Below are 24,679 nucleotides of genomic sequence, written 5' to 3' on the forward strand. Positions count from 1 at the left end.
ACCCAAATGACAAACAGCAGAGTATGAAAAACATACATCAAACTAGTGGAAAGGGAGAATAAAAAATTAAAAGTTATCATAAATGTTTCTTTTCAAGATCACTCCATCATTTTTATATATACCTATAACGTATGGGCAAGTAACAAGTTGAAATTCAAGAAGAGACAGGTTGAAGAATGTACTTAACTGAATTAAATAATCTTTAATATTTATAAAGATGTCAAGAAAGAAAATAATATTTGAATTCTCACAAAAGCAAGTGTTTTTGTTATTTTTAAACTCTTGACAGAGAAAAGGATAATCAGAGTTGACAGGTCTTCACAATGCACTGTATTCCACCCAATAAACCTGTTTTTGAAAATACAATGACAACTCTATTTGAACTGGAACAGTTATCTTTTTAAAACTACATGCAAAATTTTAAATGTTCCTTTCCATTTGCTTTTTTGTTAATCCTTTCAAAGGTTTCTTTGACTCTAATATCCTGGGATGGTATTTCCCAAGCTGTGTTTCATGGAACACTAGTTGTATTGATTCCAAGATGTTAATGGTAGAACCTTAAGGCAAGGCTCCTATGGGAAACTAAGCTTTGGAAACACTAGGTTAGAGAAGGGAGATGAGTTTCTTTACTGCAAGGTTTCTTAGAGCCTTTCAAATGCTAACATGAACTGCACGTTGCAAACAGATGGGTATAGTAAGCAGGTGTCCAAAACGACTTTAAGAATAGAATCTCTTTTATGCCTAAAATGTGTTAACATCTCACAGATGGTATGGATGACACTGCTCTATGATTTAGTTAAGGAGCATTACATTCATTTAAAGATATTAATTAAAAATTATAGTTGTTCCTGTCAACTAATGTCCCTAATCTCCCAGAATATTCCATTAAAACAAAAATACTCTTGAGAAAGATGGAATATTACCCCATTATCAATCTCTAACAGCTTGGTTCTAGATCAGTTTAACAGAGAATGCCAGAAAAATAAATGGGAGAAAGGAAAAAAGAGATACTTAAGAAGTAGGGTAAGCTGAATATGTAGGGCAAAGCAGAGCCTCAATTCTCAGTCTTTGGAGGTTTAAGGAAGAAGCTTTAGGGTTACTATGAAGTGTAGGCTGTTTTAACAAAGTGACCCCATAATGTGTCATGATTCAAACCTAAGCAAAGTTCATTTATGGCTCAAATAACAGTGGGAAGTGCTTCGGTTTGGTAGGAGTCATGGGGTGCGTGCACCTCAACTCTGTTTGTCGTCAATGGCTCTTCCATTTTCAACACATGGCTTCCAAGGTCACCCTTGGGGTTGCCTCCATCCCAGTCAGTGGGAAAGAACAGAAAATAGAGGTACAAGCATGGGGGATATTTTGAGCCAGACCTGTACTTTATGCACATCACTTCTACTCATATTTCTTTGGCTAAAATACAGTCATGTAACCACAATAACTACAGAAGAAACTGTGAAATGTGGTCCAGCTGGTGCACAGGAAGAAGAGAAAAACATACATTTTAGTGAACAAATAGTAGCCTTTGCTATATATGTGTAAGGAAAAAGAGGTTGAATGACGTACAGTAGCGAAAAGTCACAAAGCACAAGGACAACAAAAACAAATGTGGTCTATACAGGTGCCCAGTGTTAGAATTGTTTCTACCATCAAAAACAAACAAACAAAAAAGAACATAAAAAGCTATTATTGAAAAAATATGTTAATCCAAACATCAAAAATGGAGCAATTAAATGAAGTATAGTATTCCTGTTCCTAAAGTAGAGTATCATGTACTCAATAAACATCATATTGTGAAATGTCATAATGTCTGAAAATCTGCAGAGGATTTCACAATATTAAGATGTACACATAGAGTAAAATATATATGGTAAAATATAGAGTAGGGGCTTCCCTGGTGGCGCAGTGGTTGAGAGTCCGCCTGCCGATGCAAGGGACACGGGTTCATGCCCCGGTCCAGAAAGATCCCACATGCCGCGGAGCGGCTGGGCCCGTGAGCCATGGCCGCTGAGCCTGCACGTCCGGAGCCTGTGCTCCATGACAGGAGAGGCCACAACAGTGAGAGGCCCGCGTACCGCAAAAAAAAAAAAAAAAAAAAATGTATATATATATATATATATATAGAGAGAGAGAGAGAGAGAGAGAGAGAGGGAGTGAGAGAGAGAGAGAGTAAAATATAGAGTAAAATATATATGCTCATGCATATGGAAAAAAAGCCTAGAAAGACAATCATTAAGATATTATTTCTGAGTAGCTATATTTGGGAGTTGGAATTATAGATGTTCGATTTTTAAATTTTTATCTGCAATTTCTTCTTTTTGAAATTAAATATGTAGTATAGTTATAATAAGCAATATTTCTAAATAAAAATATCAATATGTAACTAAATACGTACCAATGATAAAATTCTGAAGCTGTTTTATAGTAAAAAGCAAAGACAAAATTAAAAAAACATATATTTGATCTCTTTCCACACACATCTGATGGGCACATTCTTTTAAGACATGAGGAAAAAATTGTAAAAGTGATTGTTGGTAGGGATAAAATTAATAACTTCAACTTTTATTGCCATCTTTATTTTATAACTTCAACAAACAACAACAAATCTTTCTGAGCTTTCACTATGAACCTATAGAGACAAAGACCAATGTTATTTTGTGCCACCAATTATCTGTGTTGACCGATGGACAAGCAATTACTTTCCATCCAGAGCCCTGCTCAGTAAAAACCCATACATTATTTTCTGCTTATTGATTCTGATGAGAAGCATACAGCAGCACATACGGCTTATAAAGCAATGATTCAAATATATACATATATATCTACATAGCCACATGAATAAGGAATTTTAGTAATATATATTGTGACAATATCCTTAACACTTTGTAATTATAAGTTAATTTATAATTATCTCCCACAATCATGAAGAGATTAAGTTATATTTAAGTAACTATATTTGTGAACTTCTTTCAGAACACTGTAAAATTCATGGCCATTGCCTTCACAAATAATACCAGGCAAAAATTTAAATTTAAACGTGCTGATACAATAGATTAATAAGAAATATGAACAGGCCATATTTAAGGTCACAGGATAACTATTTTCCCACCTACATCTATCACCCGTGCTGTACTCTGTACTTCTAGTTAGCCCCATTCCTCTAAATACTTAATCTCCATTATTTTAGTTATATCCTAATTACATGGTAAGTACCAAGAGGATAGAACTCGTACGTATTTTTCACAAGCAACCTGGAATAGTAGAAAGATCACAGGCATTGGGGGCATTGAGGGCAGGATTTTTTGCCTTGGAAAGCCTCCTTCTCCTTGCCACTTTCTAAATCCAGGCCTTTATTATCTGACACCTACATTACCGCATAAACCTCATAACCAACCTCCCTAACTCCAGTGCCGATGTTCTCTTGGCTACCATACTACCAAGAGATGGCTGTTAAAGACATAAGCCTGGGGACCCCATTTCCTACTTGAGAACCTTTGTTGATTCTCCAGTTATGTGATATATAGAAAGTTAGATCTGTTAGACCTGACCTTACTTTCCTTGGCTATACAATCTTAACTATGGCAGATTCTGATGTGTTGCTGGACAAGAGTAGACTCATAGTCATATGTGGCACATTTTTATTAATGGCGCATTTTAAAGTTTTTTCTTTTTTCTCTCTTGGATAGGAAAATTTTCTAATTTTCATGCAATAAGATAAAAATGTGTATTTCATAATTAAAAGTAAATTTCATGAGTTACACTGGATTAGCATAAATCCTATGAACTGTTTACATAGTACTGGTATTTCCAACCACATCACTTAGGATGATCAAAGCAAAGTCTACAGAAGATTAATAAATGACAATGTTCTGTACATACAAGAAAATGTTATAGCCCTGACACAGCCTCTCAGAAGTTGAGAAAGGATGAGGCCACCTTCATTTTTTGAGCCTCTCAGCATATTAAAAAAATGGAGAAGGGCCAAAACACAACTACGTATAGTATGGCTTGTTCTAAGTGTTTATATTCAACAGATTAATGCGTTCAACATTTAAAAACGCAATGCCATACAACTGTGCTACTCGTAAATTAAGATTCAGTATCATTACAATGAATATTTCACAGTTTACTAAAGGTGGTGTGGCTCGGTAATAGGAGCAAAGCTTAAAGTTTTTTGATGATCATCTTTTTGCAATCTTGTCAGTGTGCCTTTATCACTACATGATAACATCAAAATCACCCACTTAGGCCTCTTCTGAATGGGAACCTGGGTCCACAGGGCCATCCTGGCCCTCCCTGAGATGTTTCTGGTTCTTGTCCTCAGACACAGACTATTAGACCCTGCTAATTGCATAGGAAATGCATGGCTCTAACAACAATAATAACCACCACCACAATGGCTTCCTATTATCTGTGAACTGAAATACTCCTAAGGACCTTCTTCTAGTGAACATGCTTTCCACAATCACTCCCTACTTATCACACTTCATGCTTACCTTTTGCACCTGGCCTATCTATTCAACTCCAGATTTAGATCCTGATATCCTCTTTGTTTCTGCTGAAGCTGTTCATTCTGCCCTTCCCATTTCTGCCACCAAAATCCCACTCATCAGCCAAGCCTCTTCTTAAATATCTGCTCTTTTGGGAAGGAGGGAGAGGGAAGGGATGTGGGAACAGATGTATATGTATGACTGATTCACTTTGTTATAAAGCAGAAACTAATAAAAAAATACTGAAAAAAATATCTGCTCTTTTATGAAACTGTCACCTTCTGCTTTTTTCATCCTTGATTGTATTTCATATATTTTTCATTACATAAGTTATGTGATACAATTATATGCACATTTATTTTATTTCTCTAAGAGATTATAAGTCTCCTGAGGGCAAGGAAAATCTTGTATGCATCTCTACATTCTCTGTGTCCCCTGGCTTAATGTATTAGACATGGTAAACATTTGATAAATATATATTAATTAGAAATTACAATAGCCACAAGACTTTGGCAACAAGCTTATTCAAGTAAATATTTCTGGTGGTTTCAGTCACTTAAATACCCAACTATGTACTTAACAGCTGCATTATTAAATAACATGTATAATAATTATAGATTTACCACCCATTTCAAATATAACGGGCATAAAGTATGTACTTCATAAATATTAAACAAAGAAGAAAGTATAATGATAATGCATCAACAATGCTATCAGCCCTCAAAATTTAGATGAATCATAATCATAATCTAGCTTAATTTTCCAAACAGAATCTCAGCCATATTTGAAATTCAAATTAAAGATGCATTACTTTTTTTTTTTAACTTAACTGAGTTCCGAAATGTATTGGCAAGAGCTTTATAATATACAACAGATTCATTAGGATGTTTAATCAGATCACTCAAGCATTTGTTCATATGGAAAATTCATCCAAATGTATCAAAACTCTTAGCCAATATCAATATAACTATAATTAAGAATATATTCAGAAATAATGCCATAATTAATGCTTTATTCAAATTGCCAAATTCTTGGCAAATAAATTAATGTTGCCCTTGTAGGCCACTTGTATTCAGTCCCTGGAGTTAAAGCAACTTGGCTGGACTCCGACGACAAATCACTTAGGAAGGAAAAAGATCATTTCTTTAGTGAGAATTCACTGCATCAAATGGGACACACCATGTAGAAAATAATAACCTACTTATACTTACTGAGTTCTCAACCTCATCTTGTTATATAAAAACAAAAGCATATACTTTAAAATCACAAGGAGAAAAATGCAATTGAGAAAGAAATGGTATTACAGTATCTTATCAAATAATTTAAAGAAAAAGGCCTGGTTTTCGTAAGACTTTCCTGCCTTTCAACCTTTCAACATACCTCAGCTCCTTACAGCTCACAATCACAGACAGACACATGCCACGTGAACAGCCTAAATGAAAAGGAAAGGAAACATCATCACAGCATCCTCCTCTCCTTCCTCCCGGCTGCCAGCTCTGCACATTAGTTAATTGCACGGCTGGGGCTCATGCTCCTGTCACTCTACTAAAACTGGTCTCTTAAAAGTTATAATGATTTCCCGATGAGTAAATCAATTGGGCTAATTTCCTTGTCCTTGTTTTCTCTAAAAACTCTACCCTGATGACTGAGCCTCTCCTTCCTGAAAAATCTTACCAACATTAATGAAGATCCATGGATTTGTTGTTTTCTTTTTGAAGTTCCCTTTCCAGCCCTTCTTGCCATCCCCCAATAAACAGGTCTTCCCCAAAGTTGACCTTTTTTTCTCTTTGCCCTGGTATTCTCATGTCTTCAACTACTGTATTAGATCCATTAAAAATGACAGGAGGATCGAAAATCTCTAACCCTCAAAGTTCCAGAGCTCTCCTTACTTCCTGTCCAACAGTGTGACTTTCTTGTGAACATATAGTCACCTGGGTGTTGCACTGATACCTCAGACTCAAACAGTCAAAAACAAAATACACCTCTCTCTCTTCTCCCCTACTGCCACAAACCACAAGCAAAACAAACTACAGAACAGAAACCCTCCTCCAGACTTCCTTATTTCTCTTGCTGAAGACACTCTCTTTCTAGAGAACCATGCGGGACATTACAGTCAGATTGGACTTTTCCAGTTCCTCTCTGCCCATTTCAGGGGACCCTGCCTCGCCAATGTCTCTGCTGTCTGTCCTGTCTCTGTCCTTATCACTATATACACTCCAGAGCTAGTTCTCACTGGCTCTTACCTGGAATAAAAAGAAAACAAGTCTCTTATTTGTCCCTCTGCATTCCATCCCTAATGCCAGTCCCATGTTAATATGCTGGGGGATAGCTGTGAGTATTCATCCATTCCCTAAATATTCACTATTATCCTTGTGCCATGTCATCTTGTGTAGAGAAACCACACACCTGGCTTTCTACTGACAACCCCAGGTGTATTTTTTCAGGTCCAGATCAGTTTCCTATGATCTCTCATCTTTTGCTGCAAGCCACAGGAAATCATCCTACATTTAACTCTCTTCTTGGGGTTATTTCCCCCACCTCAAACCAAAATACGAAATAAGATAAGTTGTCCCTGAATGTCTGCTCTCACTTTCGTCTTTTTATCAATAGGAAAAGTGCAGTCCTCAGCTAAACACTACATTTCCTAGCCTCTCTTTTTGCTAAGTGTAACCATATGACTATATTTTGGCCAATGGAATATGAGCAAAATCACACATACAACTCTCAGATCGTGCCTGTAAAAGTAGGCCTCCCACTTCTTTCCCCCTTTCCACCTTTGTTCATGTAGGTGCCAGAAACACCTTAGAGGCTGGGGACCAACAAGGAGTCTGGTTCCTGAACAGCCTCTTGGAGCAGTGCCATGTTCCCCCATCCTCCTTTTCTGGACCGGTTGTAATTTAGATGTTTGTTTGTGAGAAAAATAAAGTTTGCCCTTGTTTAAGCCTTTGTTATTTTGGTTTCTGTTAAAGTAGCTAATACAACAGGCTATCAAATACATAGACACAATCTCTTCAACACCTCTCCTACTTGTGAACAACGATGACACATGTGGTTCATGAGATACTGTATAGCAAGGAGTCAGGCAGTCACTGTTCTGAGCTTCTAACGCCAGGAGAAAGGTTTAATTGGTATTACACAGAAAGGAATATAGTGCAAGAAATAGAGGAACATATTTTCAGTTTGGGCTCAAATAAGAAAATACATCTTCCTAGAAAAAGGTCCACAGCTACAGTACATTCGATGTAGATAGAAAATTAGAGAGCTACAGCAATCACACCATTTCTATTAGAAAGAAAAGGAGACATTTTGAAGAGCACAACAGAGAGAAGTAAAACTAACATGAACATTAGTCATTGGCTCATATGAAGACTCAGAACTTGGAAATGAGAATCAGGAGAAACAGAAGCTACAGTCCGAATGAAGACTAACATGGAGTTCGAACATTACCGGGTCTATTAAAGAGGAGAAATGGAATTGGAAAAGCCCAAGAAGAGGAACTTAGAGTAGATCAGAACAGATGCTAGAACCTAAGATAAAAGTTAAGACAATTTCCGTAGAAAGGAAAAATCTTGAGTTACCTGAACTCCACTGAAATCCATTTATAGTCATCTAGTTACTGATAATACTTGTACTTACGTTAAAGAGTAGTTGTAAGCAAACTTGTTTTCCCCAGATGCTGATCAGCAAGAGGAGAAAAAGTCATCAGGGACACAGATAAGGAAGTGAGTTGCTGTTACTGAAGTTTGATTCAATGACAAGGGGAGTCCAACCTCCACAAAGAGTCCTTGAAATGGACAGGTCTAGTGCATAGATTTTGTATTTCAGTTCTTTCTGGTTCAAGTTTCTAAGGATTAGGTGTTTTCCCATATCTGGCAAGGCTAAATATTCTTGCATCATCACAAGCAGGCCTGAACCCCATTAAGGATCCTGGATAAAGAAAAACCAGGTTAAGATGTGCTACATCTCCTCCCTAGTTTCTGCCAGTCTTTGTATTCTTAGCCAAATGAATCACAAGTTGCATGTGTGTGTTTTCTACCTATCTATAAGCCGCCAGAAATACTACAGTAGTAAAGAAGTATAATCCTACAGGTTAGGTGATTTTCAACAAACCCTTATGCAGCATTTATAAAATCCCGAAGTAAGAAATCCCTCTAGATGTAATACATATAAGATGCCTTAGAGCATAGTGGTAAAAGCATGGGTTTCACTGTCAGATGGGCCTGGGGTTAAACCCCAGCTTTATCATCTTAGTAGGTGTGTAACTCATAAAACATCTCTAAACTTCGGTATATTCTACTGCAAAATTAAGATCAAGTAACAACACAGACAAGCATACAACTGCATGTATAATAAGTGCTATGAGGGGACTTCCCTGGTGGCGCAGTGGTTAAGAACCTGCCTGCCAATGCAGGGGGCACGGGTTCAAGCCCTGGTCCAGGAAGAGCCCACATGCCGTGGAGTAACTAAGCCCGTGAGTCACAACTACTGAACCTGAGTTCTAGAGCCTGCAGGCTGCAACTACTGAGCCCACGAGCCACAGATACTGAAGCCTGTGTGCCTAGAGCCCATGCTCTGAAACAAGAGAAGCTACCACAATGAGAAGCCCGTGCACCATAAGGAAAAGAAGCCTGCGCTCGCTGCAACTAGAGAAAGCCCACAAACAGCAATGAAGACCCAACACAGCCAAAAATTAATTAATTAAAAAAAATAATAAATGCTATGAACAGTCAAAATACTGCAGGAAGATGTAACAAGGCAGTTTGGAGAATCTGGGAAGGCTTCTTGAAGAAGTGATATTGCAGCTAAGATCTGAACGATGCAAAGGGTTAACCAAGGGTTGATAAGGAGTGTCCTAGGCAGGAGAACGCCAAGGCAAAATGGCTCCTGGTGGGAGAAAACACAGCTCACATTAAAGGCAAGTCTAGCTGGAGAACAGAGGGTGAGGGATAGCTCAGTATAAGGAAGCTGGAGGTGTATGCAGGTGCCAGACAATACGGGACAGCATAAGCCATCGTTCAACGAAGGGTTTGAACTAGCAGGTGACGTGCACGTACTAAGTATTCAGTAAATGTTACTTCTGTCATCACTGTTGGGAAGTAACACCTGGGCTGGGGAGACACTGCCTTATGGTCATTGATTCTGGGACCAGGAGAGAGAGCATTTGTAAGCAGTCTCTTCTTAGAGAATGGTATCGTTAAAGCCTCCTTCTCTCTGAATGGGCTACAAAGACACACAGTCCTTTTTCTTATTTTTCTCAATTAAAAAATTTTGAGATAATTGTAGACTCACATGCAGTTGAAAAAATAATAAAGAGAGGTGCTGTGTAGCCTTCATTCAGTTTTCCCCAATGGTAACCTCTTGCATAACTACAGTACATTATCACCACCACAATATGGCCATTAATATAATCCACTGAGGGCTTCCCTGGTGGCGCAGTGGTTGAGAGTCCGCCTGCCAATGCAGGGGACACGGGTTCGTGCCCCGGTCTGGGAAGATCCCACATGCCGCCGAGTGGCTGGGCCCGTGAGCCATGGCCGCTGAGCCTGCGCGCCCGGAGCCTGTGCTCAGCAACGGGAGAGGTCACAACAGTGAGAGGCCCGCGTACTGCAAAAAAAAAACCCAAAACAAAACAAACAAACAAACAAATATATATATATATAATCCACTGAACTTATTCATATCTCACCAGGTTTACATGCCTTTGTGTGTGTGTGTATGTTGGTGTGTATACTGAGTTCTATGCAATTTTACCACACATGTAGATACATGTGACTATGGCCACAGTCAAGATACAGAATAGTTCTACCACAAGGGGCCCTCATGTTAACCTGTAATAGCCATGACCACCTCCCTCTGAATCTCCCTAAACGCTGGTAACCACTAACCTGTTCTTCATCTCTATAATTTTGTAATTTCAAGAATGTGATATAAATGGAATCATATAAAACATAGCTTTTTTGGATTATTTTTACTTAGTATAATCCTTTTATGATCCATCCAAGTCATTCCATGCTTCAGTAGTTCATTCCTTTTAGTGCTGAGTAGTATGCCATGGTATGGATGTAGCAGAGTTTTGTTTAACCATTCACCTGATGAAGGATATAAAATTTTTTCCCAGTTTTTGGCTATTACAAATAAAGTTTTGTTATACATGTTCAGGTTTTTGTGTGAACATAAATTTTCATTTCTCTAGGATAAATGCCCAAGTGTACAACTGCTGGTATGTAGTTGCATATGGTAGTTGCATGTTGTTATATAAGAAACTGCCAAATTGTTTTCCAGAGCAGTGGTATCACCAATAATACATGAATTGTCCAGGGACTCTACGACCTTGATGACATCTGATACTTTCACAATTATTCATTTTAGCCATTCTAACAGTTGTGTAGTAATATATTATCTTGGTTTTGATTTGCATTTCCCTAAGGACAAATGATGTTTAATATCTTTTCATGTGCTTATCTATCATATGCATACCCTCTTCAATGATTTTTTCTTCATGTCTTTTGCATATTTTCTAATTGGATTGTTCGGCTTTTTTAACTGAGTTTTGAGAGTTCTTTACATATTCTAGATACAACTCCTTTGTCATATATGTGTTTTGCCATATTTTAGTCCAGTCTTTACCTTGTCTTATCAGTGATTATAAACAATAATCATTATGAAGAAGCAGGGAATTAAAAAGTAATATATATGTGGAACACTCAGAACTTGCAAAGTTCCTTAAATACTAGACCCCATCAATAAAACTATAGTTTCTGACATGCTCCAGAAACAGAAAATGGAAGCTTTGTTGCACTTTAACCTGTATTTCCCCCACTACCACATCTGCCTAATGTTCATGTGGACTCTTTCCTTCCATAATATATCATTATTCTTAATGAGTAATCAATATAGGTGGTTGCATATCTCCTTGCCAAAAACTGATGTTTGTCAGGATATCTGCCTAGATGAGTCTCAGATCACTGGGCTTTTGCCATTTTCTCAGTATGACCAGAAAGAGACCTTGCTTTCTGCTTACCAGCTGAAAAATCCTCAGGTGTTCCCACTGCCTACAAAAAAATACGAATTTGTAAACCTTGTGTTTAAGGGTCACCACATAATGACCCAAGTTACCTCTTTATTCTTACTTCCTCTGTCCTAAAATTTCTACCACAGTCATTATACCCTGCAATTTACTTCCAAAAGTCTAATGTTTCCTGATACTAAAGACTGGACTTGCTCTACCAGATTGGGGCTGTTACTAGAATGAAGAGCAGGTGGAGTTACATAACACAAGGCACATAATCCTCTTACTATGAAATTGAATGTCTCTCCCATATCTACTTTCCCCAGCAATTACAAGCTAAACATTGCAAAGTAATAAATATTCATCTAAGTAAATAAAAGTTCACTTACTTGGCAATATATATTCTGCTCTAACAAATTTCATATGTTTAAGTTGTTTTCCATGAAAATCTGGTTAATTCAAATATGGTATCACTCACATTCCCATGGTAGGGATGACTGGAGGGCTGGGCTCAGCTACGATTTTCAACTAGAATGCCTAAATGGGGCCACTTCAAGAAGGCAGGCACAGGATAGTTGGACTCCTTACATGGAGTTCTCAGGGGATCTCGTAAAGAGTTTTCCAAATGATGGGAAATGAAAGCTGGTAACTTCTTAAGGTCTGAGCTAGGAAACTGGCACAGTGTCACTTCCACTGCACTCAACTGCTTAAAGTGTTCATAAAGCCCACTCAGATTCAAGGGGGAGGGGATACAGGATCACATCTCTTGATGGGAAGAATTTACAGTGACCTTCACTTCACCACATGATTTGCTGGTGGATTAGGGGAGAAATGTTCTGAGTTTTTAGATACCTGAACATGTCTTCAGTCTGCCATTATAGAAGGGATGGTAAATACCACCTAAATTTGCAAAAGAGATTTTCCCTCGTAACTTTGAAAACAATGCTCTGTCTTCTGATGTTCAGTGCTGGGCCTGAGAAGTCAGATGCAAATCTGATCTATGATCTTTTTAAGACATTTTTTTTCTTCTTTTGAAATTTTTATGATCTCATGTTTATCTTTGGTGTTCCAAAAATTCAGTATCTTGGTGTAGATTGCTGTATGGGAGCAATCAAATGAGAAATTTCCATCTTCAGATCTAGGTTATTGTCTTCTACTATTTTCTTACTAATTTTTTTTCTCAGATTCCTATACTGTACCTCCTTTATTGGTATCTATGCCGTATAGCTTTATTTTTCATATTTTTCATCTATTTGTCCTCTTGCTCTATTTTCTGCATGATTTTCTCAAAATTGTTTTCTAACTTTATTGATATATTTCCATAATCATTTTCTCTAGTCCTCTAATGTGTCCTTCATCACAGTATCCTTAATTCTTATTTTACGGATACAATATGCTCTCAAGTATTTCTGAATATATCAGATTAAATTTTAAAAAAAGAGACAGGTTCCCTGAATTATTACATTGTCATCTGGAATCAACTTTCTTCCTTCTTTTTTCATCTTTTACTTTCATGTTGTTGGGTCAGAAGATGGAGTTGCTAATATAGGTTTCATCCACTATTGTTTAAGAAGGACTTTTCCCTAAGTCTTTTCCTTGAGTGGAAATTCTGACTGGGATATTTGTGTGGGGTAGGGCAGCATCATGGGAAGGAATCAAAGGCAAAGAGAGAAATTTGCCAACTTGCAGGTTAAGGTAAAAGCGCAGGGAGCCACCAGACAGATTTAGTCCAATCCCCTCAACTGACAGAACAAGAAGACTTTACTCCCTTTAATCTGGAGCATCAATAACCATCTAGAAGCCTTAGCTTTCCCAAGTCGATGCCTTCAATTTCTTTACAGAAGAACCATCGATTTGTTGTTGTTGTTTTAACTGAACACCTGCCACATGACTTTGTTCTAAGAACAGAAATTAGGGAGAGGGATGGAGGTTCTCTCAATTAATCTCTGTTTATAGCCACACTCCTTACCAAAACCTCTGTGGACCTTGCTAACTTTCAGTCCAGAGTTCCTCTCTTCTGTTAAAGGTTTATCTTTTTAAAAATATTTCACTAGGGATGGAAGGCAAACACATATTCCTGTCTACTGCTTCTAGCTAAAAGTTCTTAATAGTCAGTTACGTGTAGTCTCAATTTAGCCATGGTAACAGCTCTTGCCTTTAGAAGAACAAATTTCAAAGGATCACCAGAAGATGATATAATAGAAAATGCAATTAGGTGATAATATATTTGGATGAAGGGAGACTTCATTTTGTAAATACCTTTTATTATATACCATTTACAATGTATCTGTTATTAACAAATATTCATTAGAAAACAGATGGGTGATTCCCCTGTGGTAGGCTGAAAATATGGAACTTCTCACCAATATTTCAAAACATTTTTGTTTGTCTGGCAAATATACAAAAAAAAGGTAATAAAAGAGCTAGAAAAGCCAAAGTTAGTAGCAAGAGCACTGAACAAGAACTACTTATAGACATTCTACGTAGACAGTGATATTGACTGGCCAATTCATCAACATGTCACAAGACGGTGGTAAGGCATGAACAGAGCATTATCAATGGAACACAAGTAACCTTATGCATGTAGAATCACAGCATAAGGATTCCAGTGTCACAGAGGATTTGCAAAGACACCCTTTTTTAATTTCTAACACTGGTGCCAAAACACCTATCAGTTGTTCTTGTACAAAGGATTACTTTGCTCCTATAAAATAAAATAATGTAATGTTAATTATTTCAAACATCTTTTTAAGCCAGTCTTCTATTAGGGTCCCAATGTAATTAAAATCCATTGACGCATAACTTCAACTTACATATTTTTCATACCTTATATGATTGTATTCAATCATGTATGAAAGTGTGATAAAGATATAAAACTATTAAATAACTATAGTGTCCTTTATAAAAGCTTTGACAGATTAGTTCCAAAGACATTAAAGAAAACTTGAGAGGGCAGGTTAAAATCAGCTGCTTTTATGTCAAAAGGGAGAACTTGTTTCATTATAACTAAGTATTTGAATAAAAACTATTATGAAATTTGGAAGGTCGTTAATTATATCTCACATAGCTCAATTAAAGAAACATTTATTAGAATTTCTCAATACTCTGACAAAATCCTTCATTGCTAAAACATAATGAAAATGATATTTAAGTGTCAGGCCAGGTTCAAATATGAACAGTGAACAGTGAGCATCAGTGGTAAACTAAAGTCAAACTATAATTCCCAATTTGTAATAGGATTAGACTCTTTCCTCACCATGAGATTTCAGTCCAACACCACTCCCAAAATCAGTGATCAAGAAAAACAGACAGGGACTTCCCTGGTGGTCCAGTGGTGAAGACTTCGCCTTCCAATGCAAGGAGTGCAGGTTCAGTCCCCGGTCGGGGAGCTAAGAACCCACATGCCACGTGGCCAAAAAACCAAAAGGTAAAACAGAAGCAATATTGTAACAAATTCAATAAAGACTTTTAAAAAATGGTCCTCATCAAAAAAAAAAAAAAAAAAAGAGAAACAGACATACAATCCATTTCGACATTTCAATGTTTGTGAGAAAGAAGTAAGCAATTAGAGGTAGAGAATTTACAACAGCTAAGGGTTACAAAACTGACCACACCAAAGTTCCTCCAGCAATGCCAATATAATCTAAGGAATTACAATTGAACTGAGCAAACTAAAATTGAACTTCAGTACCCACTGGTACATAAAACATTAAGTGAACTTCCTAACACTATGAGAGTGAAGTACAGGCAGAGAAGAACGAAGATGAATGAAGAGACCCTGTGAAGCACCAGCAGAATTCTGAAAATAATTTTAAGATAATCAGCATAGAGGATACGTAAGATATAGGTAAAAGTTACCCTAAAGTGACAGAATTCTTTTCAGGCCCAAAGAGGGAGGATCAAGGCTTACTATTATCCAATAGAAGGCATAAACATCTCAAGAGAAGGAATGCTTAACTACCAATGAGGCTGGTCAGAAAAAAGAGCAAGAAAAAAGTCAGGGAGCAACCAGATTGGCCAAAGTTTTACCCAGCAAAGTCCTCAGGGAAAGAGATGATGAATTTTGGGGGAGTTGGGCCACCTGCCACTTTCATGAAAGATACATATCTGTTTTAAGGTAGAGATACTTCTTTATAATTCTCTAGAGTACAAATAAGTGGTTTCAAATCTTAGGGCTTGAGTTCTTGTAGCCCCTTCAGAAGCTGCAACAAGAAGGGGTGAGGTGCAGGGTATGAAGATACAAGCACAGTTCTGTGTCCATCTGTTATACATTTGACCAAGGGATCCACGTCTTTTAAAAAATGGGAAAACTCCTGGCTTAGTTCAAATTGTTTCTGCTATTCTGACTGCAGGTTCAGCACATGGTATTCCAGACAGTTTTCCAGTTTCCATGCATCCTGACTCTGGAAATTACCCTGGATAGCAGTCTCAAGCAATTCAGGTCACTAGAAAGGAAGAGTCCTTTTGGAAACAACACAACTGCACTCCGATTATTTTGTTTTGTTTTCATGGACTCTTGTGAGTTTGCCGAGGGTGAGTCAGGGCCCAGGAGATTGAATACAGTAGCTCGGGAAATGAGGGTAAAACCAAGTTTCCCAAGCTGCACACTCCAGGACTGTGGTAATGACACCATGCAGGTAATGCTTCCATATATGTTCTCCTGAGAATCCAGAATACTCTCTTGGTGACAAAGACATTCTGTCTGGAACCCTCATACCATAAATGACCTTTGGGAGGATTTTTCTACTACTGTATCATTATTGTTACTATTGTAATTAGTTTATGTTAGCATTTTATTATATACTGAATCAGAACATACTGGGTTTAGTCTGGTGCTAAAAATTTATTACTGATAACTTTTCTTAACTGTAAGTGGAGATAACACTAATCCATATCCTTTCCTCTCCCATCTTAGATACTTGTATGATACAAAGGCAAATAACATATTCTTTATAAAACAATATATAAACTATAAAACTACTTATCCATTACTTAATTACATATTCACCCACTTACTTAATTGAAATATCCCTTAGATAAAGCCAGAGGTATAACAAATTCTTTTGTAAACTATAAAGTACTATGCAAATAAAAAAATTGTTACTGACAGAAAAAAGTTAGTGTTCTTAATTTTTTTAAATCTCACATAGATTAAAGTATCAAAATAAACATTAAATTTGGTAAAATAAGAAAAAGATATTTGGGTGATTCACATAAAGCAGATTTTCTGAAAAATACATACTTAATATTATAAATTGAGATATACCACTTCGTATATTCTCAACTAATACATATTGATAAATTTTAGAAAGAAAGCAATAAATCATTGACAAACATCATGGATTAACTGAATGAAAGGGCAGGAAACAGTGAGAATAGTGTACCCCAACACAGCTTAGTGGAGGCTATGAGTCTGGAAGCAGACTGCCTAGGTTTGGAAGCTTGATTTTACTGCATATTACCTTAAGGACCTTATGCAAGTTTTTCATAGGGCTGCCGTGAGGCTTAATTCTCACGAAACACTGAGGTCAGTGCTTGTCACTGAGTTAAGATCTGGTAAGTGTTAATTAATATGATTGTTATTACATTACAGTCTCAAGTTTCCACTCCTACCTCCTTGCAAAAGGGGTGTTCTATGATCTTCTGAGAAACAAGTCATTATCCCCAGAATAAAAACAATACCATGGCCCCTAAAATCTGATCAGAGCTGAATAAAATACAGAGAGTCCTCAGCCAGCTGTCCCTTTCAAGGGATGCAAAGCTCTGCATGAAACATGTGTTTCTGCTTATACACTCAGCACCTGCTGGATCTGGGCATGGTTATTCCTTCAACATATGCTATATGAGCCATTTATTTCCTTATCTTCTAGAAATAAGTCCATTAATAAAACTAGGCATTTAGGAATACAAATAAAAGTTGGATTTTGAAACCTCAGGGTAGATGTACACGGAAAACAAAAATATTCTTACTTATCACATCAAAGTTATTAAATAAGTGTAGCTCAAACTAATCAAACTGTCCCAAGTTGCAATAAGATCCAATATATGGTACAGCTACTAAGTCATGAACAGCTTGGGAGCCCATCCTATGGGAAGTTACTTTTATCATGAGAAGGGCTGGAATATGTGAATTTAATAATCCAAGAACTTGTGCCCATATTCCTATTTATGTGGCTGTCACTTCAGCGCTTCATTCTGTTGCTTTCCCAGTCAGTAGTTACATTTAGAATCCCACCTGCCTTACTATAGGTCTGCTATTGGTCCTCCCAGAATGACTGGCGTATATCCAGTCAAAATTGTTTCATCATTATGCTATCTCTCCCATAGGCTGAAAAAGAAGAAAACCAGACACAGTGTCTCTTATTAGCAATAATACTTCTACTGTTTCATAAAATAGATCTTGGAAAATAATGTTTGGACCTATATGTCAAGCTAAGTAAGACCCAAATCACCCAGAGAGAACAAACATATGCAAACATTTGCATACCTTGTTATGATAAAGTTTTGGGAAACTATTTAAATCCAGCATATACATCACCAATGTACGAAACAACTAATCACATGCAGAGTCCTGAAACTGCAGTTGCCTCAATTAAACAGATACTTAGTCTACATAGTTCATCACCTACTAATGTCCCTGTAAAGAGAGTCAAAATTATGAATGGCCTGATTAGTTTCTGTTCTAGAAAATCTAGTCTCCTGCAATTAAAGAGTTACTAAAGGACTCCTTTATTCCTTTATTCAGATTTGATATTAAGACAACGGCTCAGTAGAGTGCAACTGCAGTCTTTGAAAACAAGGTCTTCCTTTCTAGTCACTAAATGCTAAAGACTGCCCTCCAGGATAATTCTTTCTAGCTTCAGGATGCACATGAACTGAACTAGCAGATGGATCACTGCTCAGTGAATGACATAATATGAGGCAGATAATGGAAACTAATTTCACCTCGGGTAGTGGTTTTTCCAATTTGTTAAAGTCATAGACCCCTTGGTCAAGTGTAACCAATGAAAACTGAGTTGCTCTTGTCCTTCCACATACCCTTTCCCTAATACCAACTCTCATGGAGATCATCTGGGCCTGGGAGGCATGCACATGCTTTAGGGTGAATTTTGCCTATAACTCACATGTGGTTTAGGAAAGACTTAATTGTTGCTGTCATAAATACATACTAGTGATGATATACAGATTTGACCTTGAATGCCAACACCAATCAAAAAGTAGTGACTGACTGACATGAAATAGATTCTAAGGACAACTCTTGACTCAATGAGAAAAAAAAACTACAATGATTGATTTGCAATGATCGATAAAGATATAACAAAGGAAAAATGATGACATTTGTATGATATATTTTTGTCTTTGCATTGTGTAAAGGGCTTTTTTTTCATATGCTCATAGACTTTTAACACTAAAAGTGATTAAAAACAAAACAAAACAAAAACAAAACCACCAACCAGTTTAATCCCCTAAAGCAAAAGCACATTTTCCCACAGTAGCTATTTACTTTAATATTTATTCATTCACAAGACATTTATTAAGCACAAATCTTTAACAGATGCCATGCTGGGGGAAGCATATTTGCCTGTTTTTCTATTTCTTTCAAGAGCAATAGTTTTATCCAGTGTGCTTACATTCCAAAGTCCTCGCTGTCATCAGGTGACTGTGCCACCAGTCCCTTTGAGAATCTCAACATCTGATTGTTTCAGCTGCTTCCTTTAAAAGCACTGCCATCAGGCTCTCACATTTTGAGTCTACTTTCCTCTCTATTTCTGAAACCCCATCGTCATGAAGTAAGCTCCCTGAGATCCACCTACCGTCAGGGAAATCACTCTATCACCTCTATCACAGTCAAGGAAATCACTCTATCACCTCTATCACTTTTGCTCCATCAACTTCTCTCTCTCTGCTAGATTATCCCTATCAACACAAAAATAGGCTCTCTTGACCCCATATCTCTGCCATATTTCTGACTTCCCCAGTTTCTTGTGCTTTTCTCTTGAACTTAAGTCACTCAGACTTTGGTTCCTACCACTCCATCAAAATAGCTCTTACAGAGTCAGCTCCGTTTGGCACAGCTGATCACTCCTTGGAACATGTACTTCATTTGGCTTCTGAATTACAATCGTTGCTTAATTCTCCTTCTGCCTCATCAGCTGTACCTTTTCAGTCTCCCTTGCTGATGTGCCCTCCTCTCCCTGGCCTCTAAATGTTAGAATTCCTCAGGACTCAGACCTCACACCTCTCTTCATCTACACTCACTTCCCAGTTAACTTCGTCCTGTCTCATGTGTCTAAATGCAGTTCATATGTATAATGTATGTGTATACATATATACATACACACATTTGTCAGTGCATACATACACATGTATGCATGTATGTAATATATTCATTCCCAACTTCTCTGAATTTAAAATTCATATATCCAACTGCCTATCTATTATCTCCACTTGGATGTATCCTATGCATCGAAAACGTAGCATGCCCCTAACCAAAGCCTGACTCCTCACTTTCCACCCTGTTCCTCAGTCTTCCTAGTCTTCCAAACTGCAGTTAATAACAACTCCATCCCTCCAGACTAAAAACCTTAAGGCATTATTGGCTATTCTCTTTCTCTCTCACAAAATCAGCAAATCCTATTTGCTCTCTCTTCAAAATTTATCCAGAATCCAACTACTTCTCACCACCTCTCTTACCATTGGCCCCAGCCATGATCATCTTTCTTCTGGACTACTACAATAGTCTCCTGATCCTTTTTTCTATTTTTTTCTCTTGCCCTTCTCTATTCTCAATTCTCAACACAACACCAGTGTGAATCCTTCACCAGGCCAGATCTGTATATTCTTCTGCTCACATCCACCAATGGCTTTTAAGGCCCTACACATCATGACTCACCTGATACTTGTCTGAAGTCATCTTCCATCTTCACCTGATCTGATCTTGCTGTTCTTTGTGCAGAAAAAGACTGCTACTGTCTCAGAGGCTTGGCAATTGATGGTTCCTCTGTCTAGACCACTCTTCCCCCAGATGTCCACACAGTTCCCTCTCTCATTTCCTGCAAGTCTCTGGTCACATGTCACCATATTAGAAAAAGTCTTCCATGACAATCATGTAAAAGACGCCTCCTTCCAGGCTTCTAGGCACTTCTTATCCCTCTTGTACCTTATTTTTCTCCATAACACTCATATATATGGAGACACACACACGCGTGCACACACACACACACCGCTGCTGTTACTGTTTATTTTTGTTTCCTCCCCCATCTCCACATACACACAAAACAGTGTCAGTTGCACGTTGACAGGGACTTGGATCAGGTGGGTTTACTGCTGTATTCTTAAGGGCTAGAATGATGCCTGGCACAAAGTGAGAACTCAAAACTATTTGTTGAAGTAGTAGTGAATAGGAAATCATACAGGAAGGTCCAGCAAAGTTACAATGAAAAGATCCAATAATGGCCTGTTGAGTTACAAAGAGTAAGTTGGAGATTTTCAGAAATGGAATAGGATATTCTAAGCAAAAGCAGGGAATATGTGCTGATCTTCTGCCAGTTTGGGTCACCAAGGCGGTCAGTTATTTATGAATACCCCTCCCCCACTGACTAGTCTCAGCTTATAGTGATTGTTCTCATACAGAAATTTCTTTGGCATGTGTGATCTATAACACAGAATCTAGTATTTACTTCAGTATTATTTAATACTTTTTTCTGGTTGTTCTTTTAATAAAATCAGTAAGTATTTATTGTTTATCTACTATGTGCCTGCCATAACAATCTGCCAGGGTAACTTCTCTCTGAAAACAAAACAAAACTTGAATATCTGGCCTTATCAGACTGTTCTAGATAAGAAAATTGTGCCTGTAAGTAACTTTACTGTTACAAACCATTTCTTTAGTTTAGCCAAAATGGGTGTCCTTAATTTAGTAAAAAACTGTAATTGCAATGACTTCATTAACACTGTATTAGCAAGTCAAATAATTGCAGATTATGCAGAGCAGATATATATTTCTCAGTCTATTCTTTTACTTTAGTTTTGATCTTAACAATTTTTCTAGGACTATAAATTCTACGAGGGCAGAGATGATGTATTGCTCAGGGCACCTAACAGAGGACCTCACACATAGAAGGCACTAAAAAAATGCCAGCAATGATAAACCCTGGCATGAAGCACAGGTAAATAAAAGTATCTTGCTGATGAAATATTTCCAATTTAAGTTGTTAGTATGTGAAACATTAAAATTTTGACAAACTGAAAAGGCACGTGTTATATTTGGCTTTAACCATATTTAATTTTGTTTTTGTCCTCAGGCTGTCTCCAAAGTGAATAAAAAGAGAAAGTTGACTTTTGGCAACACTGTAAGTGCAGTCCAAAAGCTCACAAAACCACTCGCATTCATATTCATATTCCATTCTGGAAAAAAGGATTTAGGGTTCTTGGAACATCCTGAGTAGAAGTTATAAAACAAATGCTGTGGTTTTGAAAGTACTGCAAAACTGTTGAAGAGAAATTAAACAAAAGCTCTGAACCTTATTTGTGTTCTGTAACACTGTTCAAGGTAACATTTTTATTTTTAAATGTATGTCCTCATTTACTCAGGAAATTAAGAAATGAGCTCCCTGTGTCAGTGTCGCTGCTACTAAAACAACCTCGCCATGGGCTGATTTACAATGGAATCCTAATCGAACAGTTATGGTTTTAACTATATCAGCATATCTTCAGGTTCTTTAGATAAATATTCCAAGCATTCCCCATAGATTTCACAGGCAAAGTAAAGAGTAAAGAGAGCCTTAGAGCAGACAAGATTCTCTAGAATACTTAGCATATCATTCTGCTTATTTTTCTTAGTTATATCTGACCCATATTTTCTTAGTTATTTCTGACAAACAATTTCAAAGACTTGCTATTCAAACTATAAATGTTTTCATTAACACCAAAGAAGAGGTTTTAGAGAAATCATAGAGTCTTATGTCTTCAGTAACGTAGCAGATATTTTAGTTTAATGATTATTTGTATGGAGACAGAACTTAACTTTCTCCCTGTTATACTGGTTCTTTTTCCTTCTACCAGCAATAGTCATCTTTAAACATTCTAGTGAGTTCCTCCATTTACATGGCAGTATATTCACTTAGATGCCTTCAGACTAGAAAAAAAAGAAACAAGCAGCACGTGCTCACCTGTATAAGGGGTCAAAAACGGATACTTTATATTAGTGCTATAAATAATTTATAATTTGACTCATAAGCATGCTTACCTCAAAAAGACTCTTACTACTGATAAAGTTTATAAAATTTTAGAGTTGGAAGGGCGCATACAGGCTTTGGCCAGACAACTATCTGACACAGAAGGAGACTGTGGTTTGTGGGCATCTGATGGATTTCTTAAGGTCACAGAGCCAGCTGGGTGTTCAACCACAGGTACACAGAGAGAAATCAAATGAAGCTCATTCTAGGGCATAGGGTAGGCTCTGTGAGTACAAAAGGAGAGAGTTGCAAGAATAGTCTGTATTTCAGACAGAGAAAGAACGCTCAGGGCTCAAGACTATAAATGTAGCACAATTTCAACTGAAGACAAATTGCAGGAATGGCTTCAAAGTTGTCTTCTTAATGAGGTTGTCAGAGTTAAAGCCAAGTTGCAGGCCCAGGTGTTGAAAGTGTCCGTAGGATGAGATGTGTCAGGTGCCCATCACCATGGAAGGCAAGAGAGTGCTCCAGAGATCAGTAGATGAGGGTGACAATTAGGAAGGGAAGTGAATGGCACTGATGAGAGGTAGAGATGGGAGAATGGGCAGTGACTGAGGAGAGAAAGAAAAGTATCCACCAAAGAGGATTTTCAAATTCACGGGCCCAGTCGCCAGTGTAAAGTGAGTCTGCAGTGTGCTGGGTTAATCACGTTGTGTTACTGAAACTAAATTTTAAATGGACTTCCATTTGCTGAGAGCAGTATTCATTAATACCTAATTCAGCCTTAACACTTATAAATAAGTGTTGGCCAAACTGTATACCTGGAGAAATGCTGCTCTTGCCCTTTTCCTGAAGCCACGTGCACCCAAAATGGGTAGGTGTATGTGCTATCATTAAAGAATAAAATATACATAAAAACACATGTTCAAGAAACATCTTCCTTCAGGGATGCAGCACATTTGAAAAACAGTTTGCTTGTGTTGTCATCCCTCTGAAAGGAAACCTGGGAGAGGGAAGTAATAAAGGGAGAATCTGTGGGATCCTTTATTCTTTTTTTTGTGGGCCAGGATCATTTCCAATGGCTCAGTAATTATACTCCAAGCCAAGACGTTTCCTTGGCATGATCCGACAGTCTGCAACTTTGCCGCTAGACAAGGAATGAATTTTGGCACCGTCTTGTGTTGAAGACTGAAACAACTATGAAAGAGTGTCAAGTGATTAAATTCTCCATAAAAAATGAATGCATGAATAAGCAAATGAACAAAAGAAGAAACTGTCCATTGCTTGCGTGATTTGGGTTGGTTATGGATCAATTCTCACCAGGAAGAAACTATGCTTCGCGTGGGGAAGGGTAGGACAAAAGCTTGGAATTGCTATGTCTTTGGTAGGAGAGTCAGAGGAAAATCTCATGGTCAGTACTCCCTTTCGTGCCACATGTCCCTCTGGGACTTTGCAGCCTGGGAAGCATATAACTGGAACTCGCTTTTCTAGTCATTTCTGCTCTTGCGTAGGATGGCAAGAGAGCAAGTATGTCAATTCTTATAGCCTCCTGCCTATGCTGGGTTAACTCAGGTATTGAATGAGTTAGAGTGGGAAAAGATATGCAAGGAAAGAAGACTCTATTAAGAAAGAAGATGAAATGTGATGTAGATCCAAGGTACACAAATAAAAGAAATGTCTATGGCTATTTCAGTTAATATTCGGTCTAGCTAATTCTAATACCCAACAATTCTGATGAGCTGTACAAGCATGAGTTTTCCAAAGTAAACAATGCAATTATTTCCATTATTATTTTGAATTTATATTATGTTCTTCCTTTAGGGAACTTCAGTGTCTCATACAATATGGCAATTACCCTCAGAAATACCTCACTACAGTGGTAACAGTACCTCATATTATGCAGCTGGTAAAATAAAAACAAATACATATTTCATATAGGTAGGAATATATTCATTTCCTCTATTTTACAGTTTCTCAGTTTACAATGAAGGTATTCACATATAGTA

General features: G+C 37.5%; 1 protein-coding gene across 1 annotated transcript in view; it reads right to left on the reverse strand.

The window, feature by feature from the left end:
* IMMP2L (inner mitochondrial membrane peptidase subunit 2) overlaps positions 1 to 24,679 on the reverse strand; it is a 903,124-nt gene that overhangs the window by 313,134 nt on the left and 565,311 nt on the right. The gene's annotated exons all lie outside the window — the stretch shown is intronic.

This window comes from Mesoplodon bidens, assembly GCF_964165515.1.
Source record: "Mesoplodon bidens genome assembly, chromosome: 9".
Lineage (NCBI taxonomy): Eukaryota > Metazoa > Chordata > Mammalia > Artiodactyla > Ziphiidae > Mesoplodon > Mesoplodon bidens.